General features: G+C 40.2%; 1 protein-coding gene across 2 annotated transcripts in view; it reads left to right on the forward strand.

Annotated features, from left to right (window-relative positions):
• LOC109316110 overlaps positions 1 to 16969 on the forward strand; it is a 396050-nt gene that overhangs the window by 282997 nt on the left and 96084 nt on the right. For both annotated transcript variants that reach the window (XR_002102772.1, XR_002102773.1), the window contains exon 8: positions 15945 to 16107. The gene's annotated coding sequence lies outside the window, so the exon portion shown is untranslated. The remainder of the gene's footprint in view (positions 1 to 15944; positions 16108 to 16969) is intronic.

The raw sequence follows: 16969 nt of genomic DNA on the forward strand, positions 1-16969 counted from the left end.
CACCCAGAGAGTGGTGGTGGATGGGTCATTGTCGACCTGGAGGGATGTGGGCAGTGGGGTCCCCCAGGGCTCGGTCCTCGGGCCTGCACTGTTCAACATCTTCATCAGTGACTTGGACAAGGGGGTAAAAAGCATCCTGTTCTCGGGGTGCAGCCCTCCAGCCAGTTTTAAAAGAAACAAATATTGAGAGAGTAAGGAAAGATCCATGAGAAATGACAATGCTGAGCAGTTAGAGAGAAGCACATTTTCCTTAAAGGGCATTTCATGTTACAGCCTATTTTATTTCCATGCCTGCTAACGAATGTTCATAATTCTGCCACATCAGATAAATGAAAGAGAGAGCATTGGTGGGAATGTGGGCACACTAGAAAGGAGGAATAGGCTGCAATTGGACCTAGATAGGTTACAGGGGTGGGCGGATGAGAATAGGATGGGATTCAACACTGACAAGTGCAAGGTGCACCTGGGGAAGAAGAACCAGCACCCTACCTACAGGCTGGAGAACTCCCTTCTCATCAGTACAGAGGCAGAAAAGGATCTTGGAGTCGTTACTGATGCCAAGATGAACATGGGCCGCCAGTGTGGGGATGCAGTCAGGAAGGCCAACCACACCTTGTCATGCATCCACAGATGCATCTCAAGCAGATCCAAAGAGGTGATCCTCCCCCTCTATGCGGCACTGGTCAGGCCACAGCTGGAGTACTGCGTCCAGTTCTGGGTGCCACACTTCAGGAGGGATGTAGACAACATGGAGAGGGTCCAGAGGAGGGCCACTTGCATGATCCAGGGGCAGCAGGGCAGGCCTTACAAGGAGAGGCTACGGGACCTGAACCTGTTCAGCCTCCGGAAGAGAAGGCTGAGGGGGGATCTAGTGGCCTGTTACAAACTAGTCAGAGGGGACCAGCAGACATTGGGGGAGTCACTGCTGGCAGAGGGTAGATTCAGATTAGACATCAGGAGGCGCTACTTCACGGTCAGGGCAGCTAGGATCTGGAACCAGCTTCCAAGCGAAGTGGTGCAGGCTCCTACCCTGGGGGTCTTTAAGAGGAGGCAAGATGAACACCTTGCTAGGGTAGTTTGACCCCAGTACTCTTTTGTGCCGTGGCAGGGGGTTGGACTTCATGATCTGCTCAGGTCCCTTCTGACCCTACTAACTATGAAACTATGAATCCTAGCTGTTATTTTGAGGGGAGAAAAGCTTGCCAATATGACCCCAGGGTGTCACTGAGTTTCAGGCAAGAGAGAGAACAAGTAAAAAGATGACAGTTTTTTTAACAAAATTCCATGATTCTTGAGCAAATTTCATAATTTTTCCATTTCTAGAACTGGCAGTACTGACCAGTGATAGCCAAAGAAGTGGTTTCTAAAATCTTGGTTGAATGGTTCTGAGAGTTTATTGTGACTCTTGAGCTGATTAACTTCAGAAGAGTCTTCCTCTTCACTGCTTTTACATTGCCAGGAATCTACTTTTCACAGTCCAGGATTCATCTGCCGGATGACAAGGCCTTGTATAGAGACAGATGTTTGTCTTTACCCATAAATTTTAAAGTGAGGACTCTTCCTCGTGTCTTTCTACTGGGTTGAAAATGATGCCAACTGGTAAGTCTTGATGTGCAGGCAATATATTTAAATGTCTTTTGGCAAAAATATGGATGGACTCAAACCCTACCAGTCAATACTAGGAACAATGTAATATAGTCATTCCTTTTTTTTTTTTAAGTTGGATTACTGTTTCCTCCCTTCTCCTGTGATGTTTTGTTCTTTATTCTCCTTTCTTTCTTGCTGCCTTCACACATGATCACTCTGATGTTGCTGCTACTTAATGTGCTTCCCTGTACAGAAGACTGAAAGCGATACTATTGGGATGGCTGAGACTAGAAAGAGAGTCTCTTCCTCCCGTGCAGCTCGGCTATCCCTGCCATGGCTTCAGAGAACAACCCTACCAACAGTAGTATTGAAACTGTCAGGCTTTATCTGTTTCAGTCATCTATGATCAAGAAACTGTAGGCACAGTAGTAGCAGAGGCTCTGGCCACTAGCTCCTCAAGTACAGTTTACTCATGATGGAATTTCAGAATTGCAGAGGAGCTGAAATAGGTGAAGACTGGCAAGTATGGGAACCATGTAGAATATAAACCTCTGCTACTAAACTATTGTCTTGCCATTGACTGATTCAGGTGAATAGCGTTTAAGTTGTGTCACATCGTACACGACTGTATCCTGAGATGCATCACACCATGAAGCACTACAAAGGTAAAAGAAGAAAAATCAATCACTTTTCCTGTTGTAGGTAAAAAAAAAAAAAAAAGAAAAAGAAAAAAAACAGACCATTTTAGAATGCCCATCTTTCTGACGCAATGAAGCACAGCTTCTGATGTTTTGTATTATTTTATTATTTTATCATTTTAGTAAACTCATGTCTTCACAGTCAAGTTGCTTCCAGTGGGTGATCTAATGAATCAATCAATACAGTTCATCCCAATAAACCTCTCCTTTCCCCAGGGTGGTTTGGAGATGAGTTCTCATTTTAAAACAATGTAATACTCTTCCTTTTGATACTATTGCCCTTACTTCCACTCTGCTGGGTAGTTCATTACAGATGCAACGTAACCTGACAGTTTGTTGGCTGTGGACGAATAACATGATTTTCAAGCCAATTCAGGTGATACAGGGTGAATTGGACAGGGCTCCATAATAGTGTTCCCCTTCCCCTAAGGTATGAAAAGTCACCTCATGAACACACCCCCATGCTTAACTTATTTTGGAGCCATTTTTAAAGCTGTTTTTGCTTTCCTATGAATACAGTACTGCACTAGCAAAAATTTTGAACCATAATAGGTTGAGTGCATTGGTTTATTTTAGGGAAAAGAGTGCTATTTCTAAAAGGTCTGTGTGGTTTGTTTTTTTTTCCCCAAAGTGGGAAAGTTTCTATGGGGCTTTGGCACAATCTTTTCTACAGCTTGGGAAAGCACTACACACCCACCCTCACACCTAATATCTGAAAGTTTACAAAGCACCATATTTCATGTTATAATGTTTTAATTCCTGGTGGGGTTCAGCCAGTAATCTCAGACTTCTTTTTCCTTTCTTTTATAATTGAACCATATTCTTCTCCCTTTTTAGTAGTGGCAGCCTGAATTAATTGTAAATTATTATTATTCACCCATAACTAGCAGTTAAGGGAGGGAAAGGCCATCACATGTCTTTTGTACAGTAGCATTTGCTAAACTGCTAGCTTAAGTTTCATTTAGGAATGCTTAATGGAAGTTGAGAGAGGTAACACATTAGCAGCAGATGATAGTATCATTTGAGATACTTTATTGCCTTTGTATAAAGTGTTGGTCATCAGACCATGTTACTCTATTCAATGCATGGAGTTTGTGCAGTTAAGATTCTGCTTTTCAGAGATGTTATACTCTTTTTCAGAGAGAGATGTTTGCTAGTTGCATAGCTGAGGATGCTGCTCTGCTCCAGATGCTTATCAGCAGTAGACATTACATTCGGTTCCTTACATGTTAAGTAAAAAAAAAAGTTCATAAATGTATTCCACGTAATTACACTACCTGAAATTACTATTTAAGAAAAAAATTCAGGGAATTGATAATCTTTTTACTGAGGTATACAAAAACTTGCAAAAACAAGCAACTTTTGGACAAACTGTCATGTGCAAAACTTGATAAGCCCAGCAACTCTTTTCCCCCATCCTTGTGTTCCCCTGGGAGCTGTCGCATAGGGTCTAGCTGCATTTCCTCTTCACCTTCTCAGCAGCACTCTCTTCCTTGTGTCTACATGTAGAGCAAAGGACTGAATGTTGCTGCATCAGGATTCTCAGCGCTCTTGTGTTGCAGAGACAGGGGACTGGGGACAAGGGCTATGTACAGAGATTCAAAAAGCTGGAGGCAGAATTGATCTAAATTACGCAGTTTTCTGTAAGTGGCGTAGTTTAGATCAGTAGCAAACAGAACACACATTGCCTTCAGTGGGTCAAATCTTAGAATGGGTTCTGCCATTTTTATACCACTTTGTGGACTGAACTTCTGTACTGTATATGAGTATAGACTGGTGTCTGATCACTTATACCAGTAAAAGTATAATGTTTATACCTGGCCAAGGCTGTACACAGGAAATGGTTGAACCATAGGAAGTGGATTTTGTGCTGTTTAAGAAATAATTATATGTAGGACCCCACATTTGCTGAAAATCTAAAACATGGAATTTAATTTACACTATTCAGTTCATTTAATGAAAATAGAAATAAAAATACAATGCGAGAATAGCCACTGAATTTACATATTTATCCAAAAGTTTTGGAGCATTTTGCTTCCAAAGTTTAGGATTAAAAATGGTCATTTTGTAGAAGTGGGGTTGCTCTCATAGTGAGTATACTTCAGTGCTGTTTTTATTAGGCTTTGGAAACAGGTCAGGAATTAAAGCTCTCCACTTTGTGATTCTCAGTAAAACTGTTTAAGAAATGGCTTTGGACAGAAGCTGTTAAAGGGGATCACCGTGTTCTGCTCAACTATATACAGTGGTTTGTGCTCTCTTTCATTTGTGTGTGTGTGTGTGTGTGTGTGTGTGTGCATACATACATACACATTCTTAATAACACTTCACTTCCATCACCGATTCCCTTGGAAAAATTGCCTCTCATTTCTCTAGGAAGAACTGGTTATTTGTTGGGGGAGTGAGGAGAGATGGAAAACATTTGAGAAGTGCCCTGCAGTTATAGCTATAGGGATCTATGGTAATGGGAACTCTTTCTGTGCTCTCTTAACTTCAGCGCTATTGTTTCTCATACCTCTGCTAAAAAACTATGCAATTCCTACACTGACTGTGTAGTTGTATTACCATGGAAACCTGCATGCAACAAACCTGATTCACACATCACGCCTGGCTAAGTACAGACAGAGGTTACATGCTGGCATTTGCCCCATCTTGCCCTCTTGTATTTTACAAGGACTCCTAAGATGGGTGTAAGGACAAATGAATGGCAAGTTGTAGGAAAGAGAAGGGTTTGGGGAGGGGGACAGATTTGGGGGAGAAAATGGCCTGTTAAGCAGTTGAAAGAAAACGGTATGATTTGAGTATGTCATAAAAGGAAAAGCTGCTGCTGTATTTTTCTGGAACGTCTATGAATGTCACTTAGTGGATCCTAGAATAATCTGAGAAATGAGTATAACAGATATGGGCCGTGTTAGCTGGCTTTCATTATTTTTCAGTAAGTTCATTTAAGGAACTTTGAGTGAATAAACTCATAAATAAGGCACAACTCTAAATGTTAGATATGTAAGCTCTTTGCTATGGAAAATAAACCTCTCTGATGTTTTCTTCTGATATTTTATTAGGGATATTTTTAAACAGAGCAATATGCCTAAGGCTTTTTATTTATTGATTTATTTATTTTCAGTTTACCTTGGCTGTGCAAGAGATTGTGCTGTTCTCATTCCACCCTTTCTCTTTGCCTCCTTCTCTTGCTGGATTTCCTCTTCCCAAGTATTTATCTGTACAAAGGAAAATGGAATCAGAGGGGAGATTTTTTTTTCTCCCTCCCAGAACACATTTTTATTCCTTTCTTTGGAAGAAGCAACTTCTTCCAGCTCACCTCAAGCCCCTTATTTATTAGACCTGAGCGTGGTCCGTAAGCAACTTTCCAACAGTGTGGTCTGCCTTTAGCCATCCTAAAACATTAATTTTCAGGCATGCTGTGTTGGCTGGACACCTTTGCAATGTATACAGTTATTCACTTATTGTGAGCAGGTAACAGTGAGGGAACTTGCCCTCTCTTTCAACACACCCCCACCCACACCCCTCCCTTTCACTGTGTGACATATTCTTTTGTATGATGCTTTTGGAATAAAAGAGAAGAATCATGTAGAACAGCTATAGAGATGACTGGTTTGTTTTTTGTGCATGCTACTAATTTTGTTTTGTTGCGATAGGTATGTGTAGCTAAAGGGCTAGAAATCCAAATAAGAGTTGAAAGGACTAGTAATAGCCAAATAAGTGCATTTTGTTTCACTCTCTTAGGCTAGGGACAGACATGACACATAAACCGGTTTAAGTGATGAGAAACTGGTTTAAACCTGTAACAGAACAGATGTTCAGTACATATAAACCAGTTTGAAAATAGCTGAAACCAGTTTAAGATAAACCTGGTTGAATGTAGTATCAGACTTAACTGATTTGGCTCAAAATGGTTTATGCAATGTCTGCCCCAGACCCCTTGCCGGTTTAAGCTAAACCAGACTCCCCCAGCATCCCAGCATGCTCTCTGGGCTGGGTGTGGCCCTGCTTCACAGCAGGGCAGGCCCCTCCCCTCTGCTTCCTGGTCAGAGCTCCAGCAGAAACTTGCAGACACAGCAGGGTCTGCTGGCTTCCCTGTGCCCCCCCACCACTTGATGTTTAAGCAGGGATCCCTTCCTTCTCCCTCCCACAGCACAGACTGTAGCCAGCATGTGGTATGCTGGCTAATGCTGTGTAAACCAGATGGGACAGTGTCCACTTAGAGCTTTTTGGGGATGATCAACAGCTCAGATGGTAATGGCCTTGAATTCCTTCCTTTGGAAAAACCTGGTTAAGAAGAACTTGTACTGAGCGAGGCTTCGTTTTCTGATGAGGTGTTAAATGCTAATAAATGTTCTGTTATCAAGGTTGGGGGGAAGGGGGAGACTGCTCCCTAATCATAGTGTCTTGCCAGGGTCTGGCCACACACCCCTCAGCTCAGCTCTGTCCAAGCGAAGGAAGGGCTGCTGTAGCACTCCCCAATTTCTAGCCTGAGCCACTGTGGGCATGTGCCTGCGTTTCTGGGATGTCTGTTTGGTTAAAAAACTGATTTAGCCTAGCTAGGTGATACTAACTGGCAAAAATTAAATCAATTCAGGCTCAGGCTTTTTGAATGCCTGTCCCTAGCCTTATTCTGTTGCTTGTGCTCAATCTCATTATCTTCCTTTTGATTTTTGAGGTTAGTCAATAAAGGGACTTATGCTACAACCTAAAACCCAAGGTAGGTGGGGCAGTATGTACTAGCAAATACCCTATCAGGTATCTGCCCAGCTTCATGTTTCAACGGCCTATGGGAGCCATGGCTAATATGTCACAATCTCAAAATAGTTAAAAATTTGAGCAGCTTCTTAGTAAGTTGGTATTTATATAATGCAGTGTATGTAGAATTATATAATCCAAATGGACATTTTAAGATTCATTTCATTTTGTTTAACTGTTTTGGAACATGGTAACTGGACCTGTGTTTAAGAAATACGGGAGAAATTCATTTTTGTCATGCATATTGAGTTATTTTCTTAAAATTTGCTTTGGAAATTTAATGCTTGTGAAAAAGGCCAGAGACTGAAACCCTCAATCCAGAGAAGAGTGGACTCCTACTGCTGCCCCACACTGTAAGTTTAGTCATGAGTACCCAGCTTTTGGGTGGCCACGTGAAGGATAAAAGTGGCTGAAATAAGCTAACGTGGGAAAACTCTTGGCATGCTGTTGCTTGCATTGTACCTCTTCTATGAAGCATGTCGGCAAACTCTTAGCCAACATAAAATGCCCATCTGTTGTATTTCTATCACCTCCATCTTGTGAGTTAGCATTGGTAACATCAGGGTTTGATAACAATTTTACAAGAACCCTTATTCATGAAGATATGCCTCTATGGACCGCAATTATATTATTGTCATGTGATTTTATTCAGCAGGGTGAAGCCTCTGAGTTATGATTCTGTGTGGGCCCACTGAATACATTTTAATTGTACTGTATAATAATGTTACACTTACAAGCTCATTGCCAAGTAGGTATGAGAAATTATTATTTGTATCTTGTTGTGGTGGTGCCTAGGAAGAGTCCCCATCATTTTTCCTTGTGATTAGTGTCCTCTTAATTAATTAAAAAGAATCCCCCAAGTTTCCCTTGAGGGCCTTGTCTTCCTTTTGTTTTGTTTCTGGATTTTTCCCCTCTAATATCCATCTATTTTTGTGTATAGAGCTGGAAAAGCACAGGTTAACAGAGATTTCAGGGTCTTTATCTAAAGGTGAGAGTGACAGCATTCACTTTTTAAATATGTTCTTTTAAAGTGAAAGGCTATTTTATTTCCTAGTCTTTTGTTATACCTTTAAAATGCCACTGCCAATGGAACTGGGCAAAGAGGTATGTGAAGCCTTTGGAAATGTAAAGAGAAAGCTCTGTTATCCTTGAAAAAAAAAAAGAAAGATTTTCTAACCTTCTTTTTTAGGAAGGTAAAATAGCTTTGAAAATATAAGCCAACAGAAATCAGTTAAATTTAATTATTAAGGTAAAAAGAAAGAAGCATCTGGACTCCTATGCAATATACTATTGGGGCATATAAGGTGACCCAGCCATACATGTTTTCTGTGCAAAATGAATCAACTAAATTTGAGATCGACTGCAAAGAATCCTTTCACCAGCCCTCCCCAGAATCATTAGGTCAATCCTGACCATAAAAGCCTAATTATAGTGAACAAAAATAGTTTGTCATAATACAAATAATGATATTATTGCCAAACTCAAGTCAGTAGTATTGGTTTAAAAAATTAAGACATTTTCACAGGAGCATTTCATTCCAGGATAGCTGAGACTGGAACAGTGGGGGCCAACCTTTGGACAGGTATATTACAAATTGAGCCCCCTTCCCTTCCCCAAGTGCCAATCCTCTGCCCCATCTGCTGCTTTGCTTTATGCTCTCTGCCCTGTGCTTCCTGCCCAATCTTCTGCTCAGCTGTTTCCTCCCTGCCCTATCTGCCACTATGCTGCCTGCCCTTTCCCTGATCTGTCATATGTCACACATAGAGACTATATGTGCCACTTGAGGCATGCATGCTGCTAGGACATGATGAGATTTGGAATAAAATTGAGAGCTGACAACATTGTAAAATTCATCTCATAGAGGTGTGCAAATTTAATTAAATTTAAACCTGTTTGCAAATGCTAATGCTGGTTCAAATGGCTGTTGTCTTTAGAACAGACATTTGACCCTGGTAGTTGCACGCACCTGGTTGAACCTGAGTACGTGGTCATATGAACATAAGCAACTAGTGTCCATCTGAGTGATGCTAACTTCTAAAATGGCCCAAAAATTAACCTGTGGTCCAGATGTGGCCACTTCCTTGGAATCAAGGAAGCAAAATAGCCTTCCTTTGTGGGCACATTTTCCTAATAAGCTGGGTGTGCCAGAGTCCTTATAAAAGGTACAAAGGAAGAGAAAGGCCAGCTGTTTCCAAGTATGTAAGGAAACTATTCCCTGAGGTAAGATAAGTAGCATGCAAAATTTTAAGAATAAGCATGCTTTTGAATGGTGACAGGGAGTGTTGAATATTGGGCTTGGAATCCAGAGCTAGTTTCAACATGAACTCTGGAGCAATAACTACCAGTCCACAATGAACTTTCCAGCTGCCTCATCCTTTTGCATTGTTCTCAAGCCTGATTTTTTGTACCTTTTTGTTACTGTTTTAAACTAATCATTGATATTTTTTGTATTAATTGAAAATAGATGTCTGAAAACACAAAACTTTCCACAGTAAGCTGAAGAAAGAGCAAAATAAAATTTGATGTTAAATAACTGCAGTTGTTATGTGGGAGTATTGTGGTGATGTCTAATTTTGGTTGAAGGTATAGGTTTAAAGTAAGCCATTCTGACTAGTTGTGCAGGATGCAGCTTTTTTGCTTTGAAAAAAGGATTTGTTCACAGAGAGACAAGCAAATGTAAAGGAAGAAGCTGAGGTTTAAGAGAGAAGGGTCATCATTAATGTCCTTGTGGTTTGGGTAAATTGAAAGTCAGGAAGGTTGGGTGGTTTTAGGCTGAGAAAACCGCAAGCATTCAGATTTGGTTTAAGTTCAGTTTCTCTATATTTGCTTCTCAGTCTGAAAGCAGAAATCTAAATGTTGTGGTGTTAAAAAAGCAGAACCTCTACACATTGTGAGATGTCATTTATGGGATTCTGTATGAGGGCCAAAGAGCCAGAAAACCACATCTCTTTTCTGCAGAGGAAAACAGTACCACAAAACATCAAGCAAACAAGGAACATTATTTCCTGTTTTGAATAAGGTGATACCAACAAGTAGTTTCAGCCCAAAATTTTAACTAATTTAAAATAGCTATTATTTTTTTTAACTGTCCACTAAAAACTTAACTACTTCTCCAAAAAGACAAAATACAGTTTCAGTTATTTTAACTTCTTGATGTTTCTCATGTGAGCTGTGATTTCCTACATGTATTTTCTATAGACAAAATACCACTTACTATAAACAGTGTTAGCGTTATCATTCTAACTTGTAATTAAGGAAACACAATGCATATATATTGCACTGTTTGTGCTTAGGATCTTCTAAGCTACAGTTTGACAGATTTAAGCTGAGCTTTTTTCAATGGGAACATTTTGAAAATTAATCCATTAGACAGGTTTTAAACACTGGTTTACATTTTGATCCTACTGAAGTAAATGGGACTAAGATTGGACACTCAGCTCTTCAGTGTAACTATAGGGTGCTGACAGATGTTCAAGTCCCTGCTCTAACTCATGGCACTTAACATAAAGTGCTATGAGTTAAAGCGCCCTCTCCCCCACCCTGACTTGGGCAGGGGGGGATTAAGCCTACCAAACTCAGCCTAGCAAGCTGAGGAGCTGCTCTTCTCCCCAGCCAAAGATGCTCCCCTCCCTTCCCCTCCCCAGCCCCCTCCCCCCCAGCTCTGGGGCTGTCAGCAGGGAGAGAGGGGCAAGCTAGCAGCTGCACGCTGCTACTTTCACAATCTGCCAGATTGCCTGAACTCTGATACACTGCCCCTACCCTTTAGCTCAGGCGGGGAAGCCAGCGGCTTATGAAAGGGGCAAGTGAGCTCGCTGCTGCTTGAGGGGCAAGCCAGCTCACTGCTTCTGGCTTGCCCTTCACTGCTCGTTCCTTGATGCCAGTCCTGAGGGTGGGGCTGGGCTCCAGAAGTCCAGCCCAAATTGTGTGAAAAATTAACCTTAGGGAACACAAATTTCCTAAAGTGCTCTAAAACAGAGCATCTTGATCTGATACCTCCTTTATGCTATTGGCCATTTTAAAAGCACTCTGCAGCCATGCACGTGTATCATGGCATGGCTGTAGAGCGCTTTCAGGGGCCTGACCGCAGAAAAAATGTAACTTCTGTCTGCACCCATAAAGTAGCTTGAAAAAATAATTAGACACAGTATACACCCAAGTTTTAGATCATATTATAATTTCTATGTCATAACACAGAAGATGCAACCTGGGATAACGGTTGAACATAAATTAGTGAATTTCTACTTTGTATGGGTAAACTGTGATATAGCTGTCAAGGACTAAACAGGGACTTTCTAGGCTAGGTACTGACAACCAAAAAGCCTGAGGCAGAATCGATTTTATTTATGTGCAGGGACCCACCAAATTCACTGTGGGAGTGAGGTACATAGTGGCTCCTTTTATTCTGCAGATTCCCCCATGTTCCCCTCTGCCCCACCTGGCCCACTGCTCACTTCTGATCAGAGGGGAGGTGAAAACCATGGTTTAAAATTTGGTCGTGTTTTTGCCTCCTGGCCAGTCAGCAACAAGACAGTGTGGCTGCGAGGGCCCCTTGACCAATCTGCAATGAGCGGCAAAAATGGTACCATATTTAAACTGTGGTTTATGCCTCCCTGACGATCAGGAGCAAGCTGTGAGTGGTGGGACCCCTTTGCCAATCATGGGGGAGGAGCGGGGAGGGAGCACACAGGGAATCTTAAGATTAAAGGAGCTGTCATGCACCCCACCATGAATTTGGTAGGTCCCTAGTCGTGGTTTTCTGTAAGCAATGTAGCTTAGATTGGTAGTGAACAGAACACACATTCGTCCTTTGTGGGAGGAGGGCAAATCTTAGACCGGGTTCTACAGTTTTGAAACCCATCTATGCATGCCAAACTTCTGTTCTGTGCACGGGTATAGACTGGTTTCCAATCACTTACACTGGTAAAAGTATAATATCTGTACCTGGCCCTAAAGGAGGTTGGTATGACTTGTAGGACAGTGGTACCTACAGGGCCCAACTGAAACTAGGTCCCTAGTTTAATAGGCATTGTTCATATCCATTATATGACATGATCCTGGTCTAGAGAAACTTACATTATAAGTAAAGTGATGGGTGAAATAGAGAAAGATCTAATGATGATGATGATAACAATTAAACCTATTTTTGTTTTTCAAAAAATTGATAAAGCTTTAATGGTGAAGTTTTCATTTTGGGTGTTTATAGAAGACTGATTTTTAAGTTGGCAGTAGAGTGAAATAACCCAAGAGCCTTGAAATATTCCTACATACTTTTCTAAAGGGCGATAATCCAGCATTCTATAACAAAAGAATTGTGCTCAGTCATGGACTAGAAAAATCCAACTTTATTTTCACATACAACACTGAAATCTTTATTTATCATCACTATGAGCCAGTATTTTCTAAACAGACTCCTAAATTGCTGCCTACAGTATAACATTTATGTGCACAAAATGGGTAGTGGCATATTTAGGACTGAATTTAGATCTGGTGTAAGAGAGTACAGTTTCTTTGAAGTCAAACAATTTGCACATGCTTGCACCCTGTTTGAATTTGATCTTTTAGTTTTTCAAAAGACATAAGTTTCTGGAGATACTTAGGTGCCTGTCTTGGAAATTTTGGTCTCCATTCACATCCTCCTTTTCCACTCCGGACACTGCTTTGATCAAATTTTCACCCACTTGACCTTCAGCGAAACTGCCTTTTTAAAACCTGACTTGCTCAGTTACTTATTGAAGCCACACATTCTCCATATAAGTAGTAACAAAGCCATAGGAAAATAATGATTTCAAATCCATCCAACTCCAAAAGATGAAAGACCAATAAAGAAACAATCAGGCTGTCTTGTTTTTCTTGTTTTATTGTGAGAATATTCATAGCGCTAGAATATTCTTACTAGAGACCACATTTACAGTTGTTAAATGCCTCAGCTTTGCTTCAGTGCTTAACCAGTTGTAAAAGACATTTTATTACCTTATACATTCTTCCATCATAAGCCTTATCACTTAAGTAAATCATTTTTGTATTAGTTTATAGATGATTTGGAAAAAAAAACCCTTTCTTTTTTAATCTGTTTTGATTAATAGCCAGGTACCTATATAAACCAGTACTTTCAGAACAAGCAGCAACTTGTACAGTAGGATTTTTTCCCAATGAATAATGTAATATAATATGAATAATATGGTATACCACAAAATAGCAGCTTTTTGTTGCATGTTTAAAAGCTATCTGCCAGCGGGCATGGCCTTTAATGAATCTAGATGTGGGACGGATGTTCCTTGCAGTCGACTATCAATTTTACTCTGAAAAAAGCGATGCTTTTTGTCTTTACCTTTTTATCTACTTGTTTAGTGCTTTTACTTATCTTCTTAAAATCTTTTAAAGTTAAGCACTTGCTGAAGTGATTAATTTAATTGAAATATAGGTTCACATACTTGAAGATGAGCAGGTAAATACTTTGCTGAATCAGGGATCTCAGTTATCTTAACATACAGACATCTGCAACTTTCCAAGCTGAGTGTAACCTGTGATTTAAAATGAACAACAAAAAATCATATAATTGTTGAACATTCAGTATAGTCTCCTAAACTGTCCAGTCCCAGATTATCATTAATATTAGGCTAGTCAAAGAACTTTTATTATTTTATATAGATATAGGGGTTTTCTGCTGACCGCCACTGTATCTAAACAGTGAAATATTTGCTTAGGAAGTAATCAGGAAAGGGACAATGTAGAAGAAAAAATGGTGCTTATAAAACAACTTTTGACCATAACATACACCTTATAAACTGTATAAGATTGTAGTTTGCTCAATCTAGTCTCATTATAAATGCACAGCTGGATATTTAAAAGAACCAAAAGCCAAAATGTTAATGTTAATATTTTTATTCAACAATTTATGCAGTTTTCCTGCACTTGTTTGGTTTTCATTCAAATCAGACAGAAACAAATACTGGTTTTACATTCTTGTGAATGTAAAATTATTTTAAAATACCAAAAAACAAAACTGGTTTTGAAAACACAGAACTGTGGTGTTTCTGAAACACAGTATGTTCCCCAGGACTCACAGCTGCTAAGTGCAACTGACATTATCTAGTTCATCACCAGGGATCCTGGTTTTCTCTGATTAAAAAAAAATCCCAATTTTTTTGATGTAACCCCCCCAAATCCATAGCTTTCCATGATTAAAATGAAGCACCTGTCTCTATGTATGTATGTGTGTGTATATATACACATTTCATTTTAATCATGGGAAAATGTGGATTTTGGGTTATATTTTTATGTAAAAAATTGGGATTTTTTAATCAGAGAAAACCAGAATACCTGTCATCACTGTGACAGACGCTGCTGGGACTCCCAGGGTCTGCTGCTTTATAGTAGCACCCCCATATAGACTCCCTCAGGCTAGAAAGCCTAGGGCTTTTTTGTAGGTGCCTGTGATTTTGGAAGCTCTGGAGTCCCTGGTTCAGACCAGTCCAAGGGGCAAGTTGGTCCTGGAGCCACAAATCTAGACGTCAAGGCCCTGTTCCATGGCAGACAACCTGGGAAGTGGTGGAGTTTCCAGCCGTTTTAGTCGGCTTGCTGCAGAGCTGGGGACTTCGATCCAAGAATGGAGGGTCTCTGGGCCTTCAAATTTCTGATACTGTAGCAGCCAGCCTGGGTGCTCTTATATGACCGACTACAGCAGAGCCATGGACCAAAAGAAGGAATGCAGCTCCAGGAACCCCAAACTCAAGAAGCATTGTGGTTCCTAGCAGCCCATTACATATCCAGGCAGGGTTCCTCAAGAGCTGCTTTTACAGACATCTGGATCAGAAAGCACCTGAAATTTTGACTCAGATCTGGATTTTCCCAGTTACCAAACTAACCACAGACTGAACTTTCCCAAAGGTTGTACCTAGATCAAGACTGCTGGCAAGGGCCTATCTTTAAAGTATCTTGCTGTTAGCTTGTGAAATTGAGCTGTGTGTAATGAGGCTGTAAATGCTTATCGTCTGTAAAGGCACAATCTATGCTTATAAGTAAAACAAATAGCACCTTTTTTAAGCCAATGTGTAAATTAAAGATATCGTCTGAGTGTTTATTAACTGTGCATGTTAGTAGGAGGGAATTGAGTTTCAAGTGTTACATACAGAGTGTTTGCACCAGGCAGTGGTGCATACCTATTTTTGGTCCCTGAATAAGCAAGCAAATAGAATGAGGGGAAGAACATTAGCTGTTTGTGAAAACCATTCGCATCTTTAAATAATTACTAATGATAATTCCCATGCATGTAGCAGCAATGACGTATATCAGTATTACTAATATGCCACCCCATCTGTTTTCTGCTTTTGGATGGGATATCTTCTATAAATAGCTAAAGGCTAAAAATAAAAACAATTTGAAGCACATGCAATGTTTTTTCAGTAGAATACTGTGCAATAGCCTAATCTTAGGAAATGTATTGCATTTCTGATTAGAAAGGAATCAAGTTCTGTTCCCACGGTATATGATGTCATCGGGATCTGTTAGGAGTGCACACAGTCTTTTTATTTATTATGCTCTGCATCCAGTACCCCTTCAGTCTTAGCTTCATCACATGTAGAGGTGACTCATCTTCAGTACCTTCTACTGTGCCATGCTGGGTGACCACAGGGCAGAAAAATTGCTCTCCGTTCCCTGTAGTTAAAGCGCTTGCTCCTTCAGATAAACCATATTTCCAGTTATAAAACAGTCATTTTCTGTCTGTTAACTTCTCCCCTTGGGATAAGTGGCCTTCTAATCAGTTAGAAAAGTGCCACCTGATGCTGCTTTAGATGAAATTGAGGCATTTACTGCTGTTTGAGACTTGAAGTAGGGCACAGACTCCAGTGGAGCAGAAGGTATGATTTTAGGGGTGTTAAATGATCGTGTTTTAATTTTTTATAGGTAATGTCTTCATTCTGCTATCAAACATCATTAAGGGCAATGGTAACATCATCGGTCTCAGCAGCAGCATTAGATTAACACAGTGATTGGCAACCTACAAATGCCAGGCACTTGGAAGCAGCATACCACATCTTCAGTTTACATCTTTTCCATACTCTGCTCTGTAAGTACGGTGTGTCACTATTGTGTCTGCCGGTTGGAGTTTCCAAAATGCTTAATTAATTATTATGCATTACAGTAGTCTGCTTTACATGTTTAAATGATTTAGCAAGCCTATAAAGCATATAGGACCGTCTGATCCAGCATCAAATAGTTTCTAGTTGTGTAAAACATTGTGCTTGTTAAGATAAGCAGGAAAGATACTTTTATGTGTTTCGATTTGGTAGTCCACACAATTACATTATATGGAATGTAGCAGAATTTTCCATGACCATTCGGGAAATTGGTAGTTTTCCTGCAGTAAATCACTGGTATACTGTAAACAATACGAGGCTGTAATTGACAGGTAGCAGATAATAAACAGAGTTCATTATTAAAAACCAAAATTCATTATTTTGCTTGTGACTTGCAAAAAAGTTAGCATGAGCCTTATGTGCTTTGAAAATGTATTCCAAAAGTCCTGTAAAACATCTCAATGTGTCTCTGAATGTTAAAGCTGTTTTAAACCACTTGTATATGCAAGGATAGGGTTTGCAGATACAGGAACAACTTATCTGTGACCTAATTTCATTTACTTTTGCTGCATTAAACATTTCTTGGGAAGTATTTAGCTGAACAGCTATTTCTGGTCTGGCAATGAGAAAGTGAATGAGTGGCTGTCATTAACCTGATGCTGATTACTGGAATTGAATAGCTTAATGGCAATTTGCTAACCTTGTTTACAAAACAGAGCTGGCTTCCCAAGCCTGACTATGATTTACAAAGGGAGGGTCCTGGGCCACTACATCAACAAGTTCCAATATGTCAAACAGTATCACTAGGGAGAGACATTCAAAAAGCCTGAGCCTGAATTGATTAAGTCTTTG

The sequence above is a fragment of the Crocodylus porosus genome, unplaced genomic scaffold, assembly GCF_001723895.1.
Source record: "Crocodylus porosus isolate Cpor-Errol unplaced genomic scaffold, CroPor_comp1, whole genome shotgun sequence".
Taxonomy (NCBI): domain Eukaryota; kingdom Metazoa; phylum Chordata; order Crocodylia; family Crocodylidae; genus Crocodylus; species Crocodylus porosus.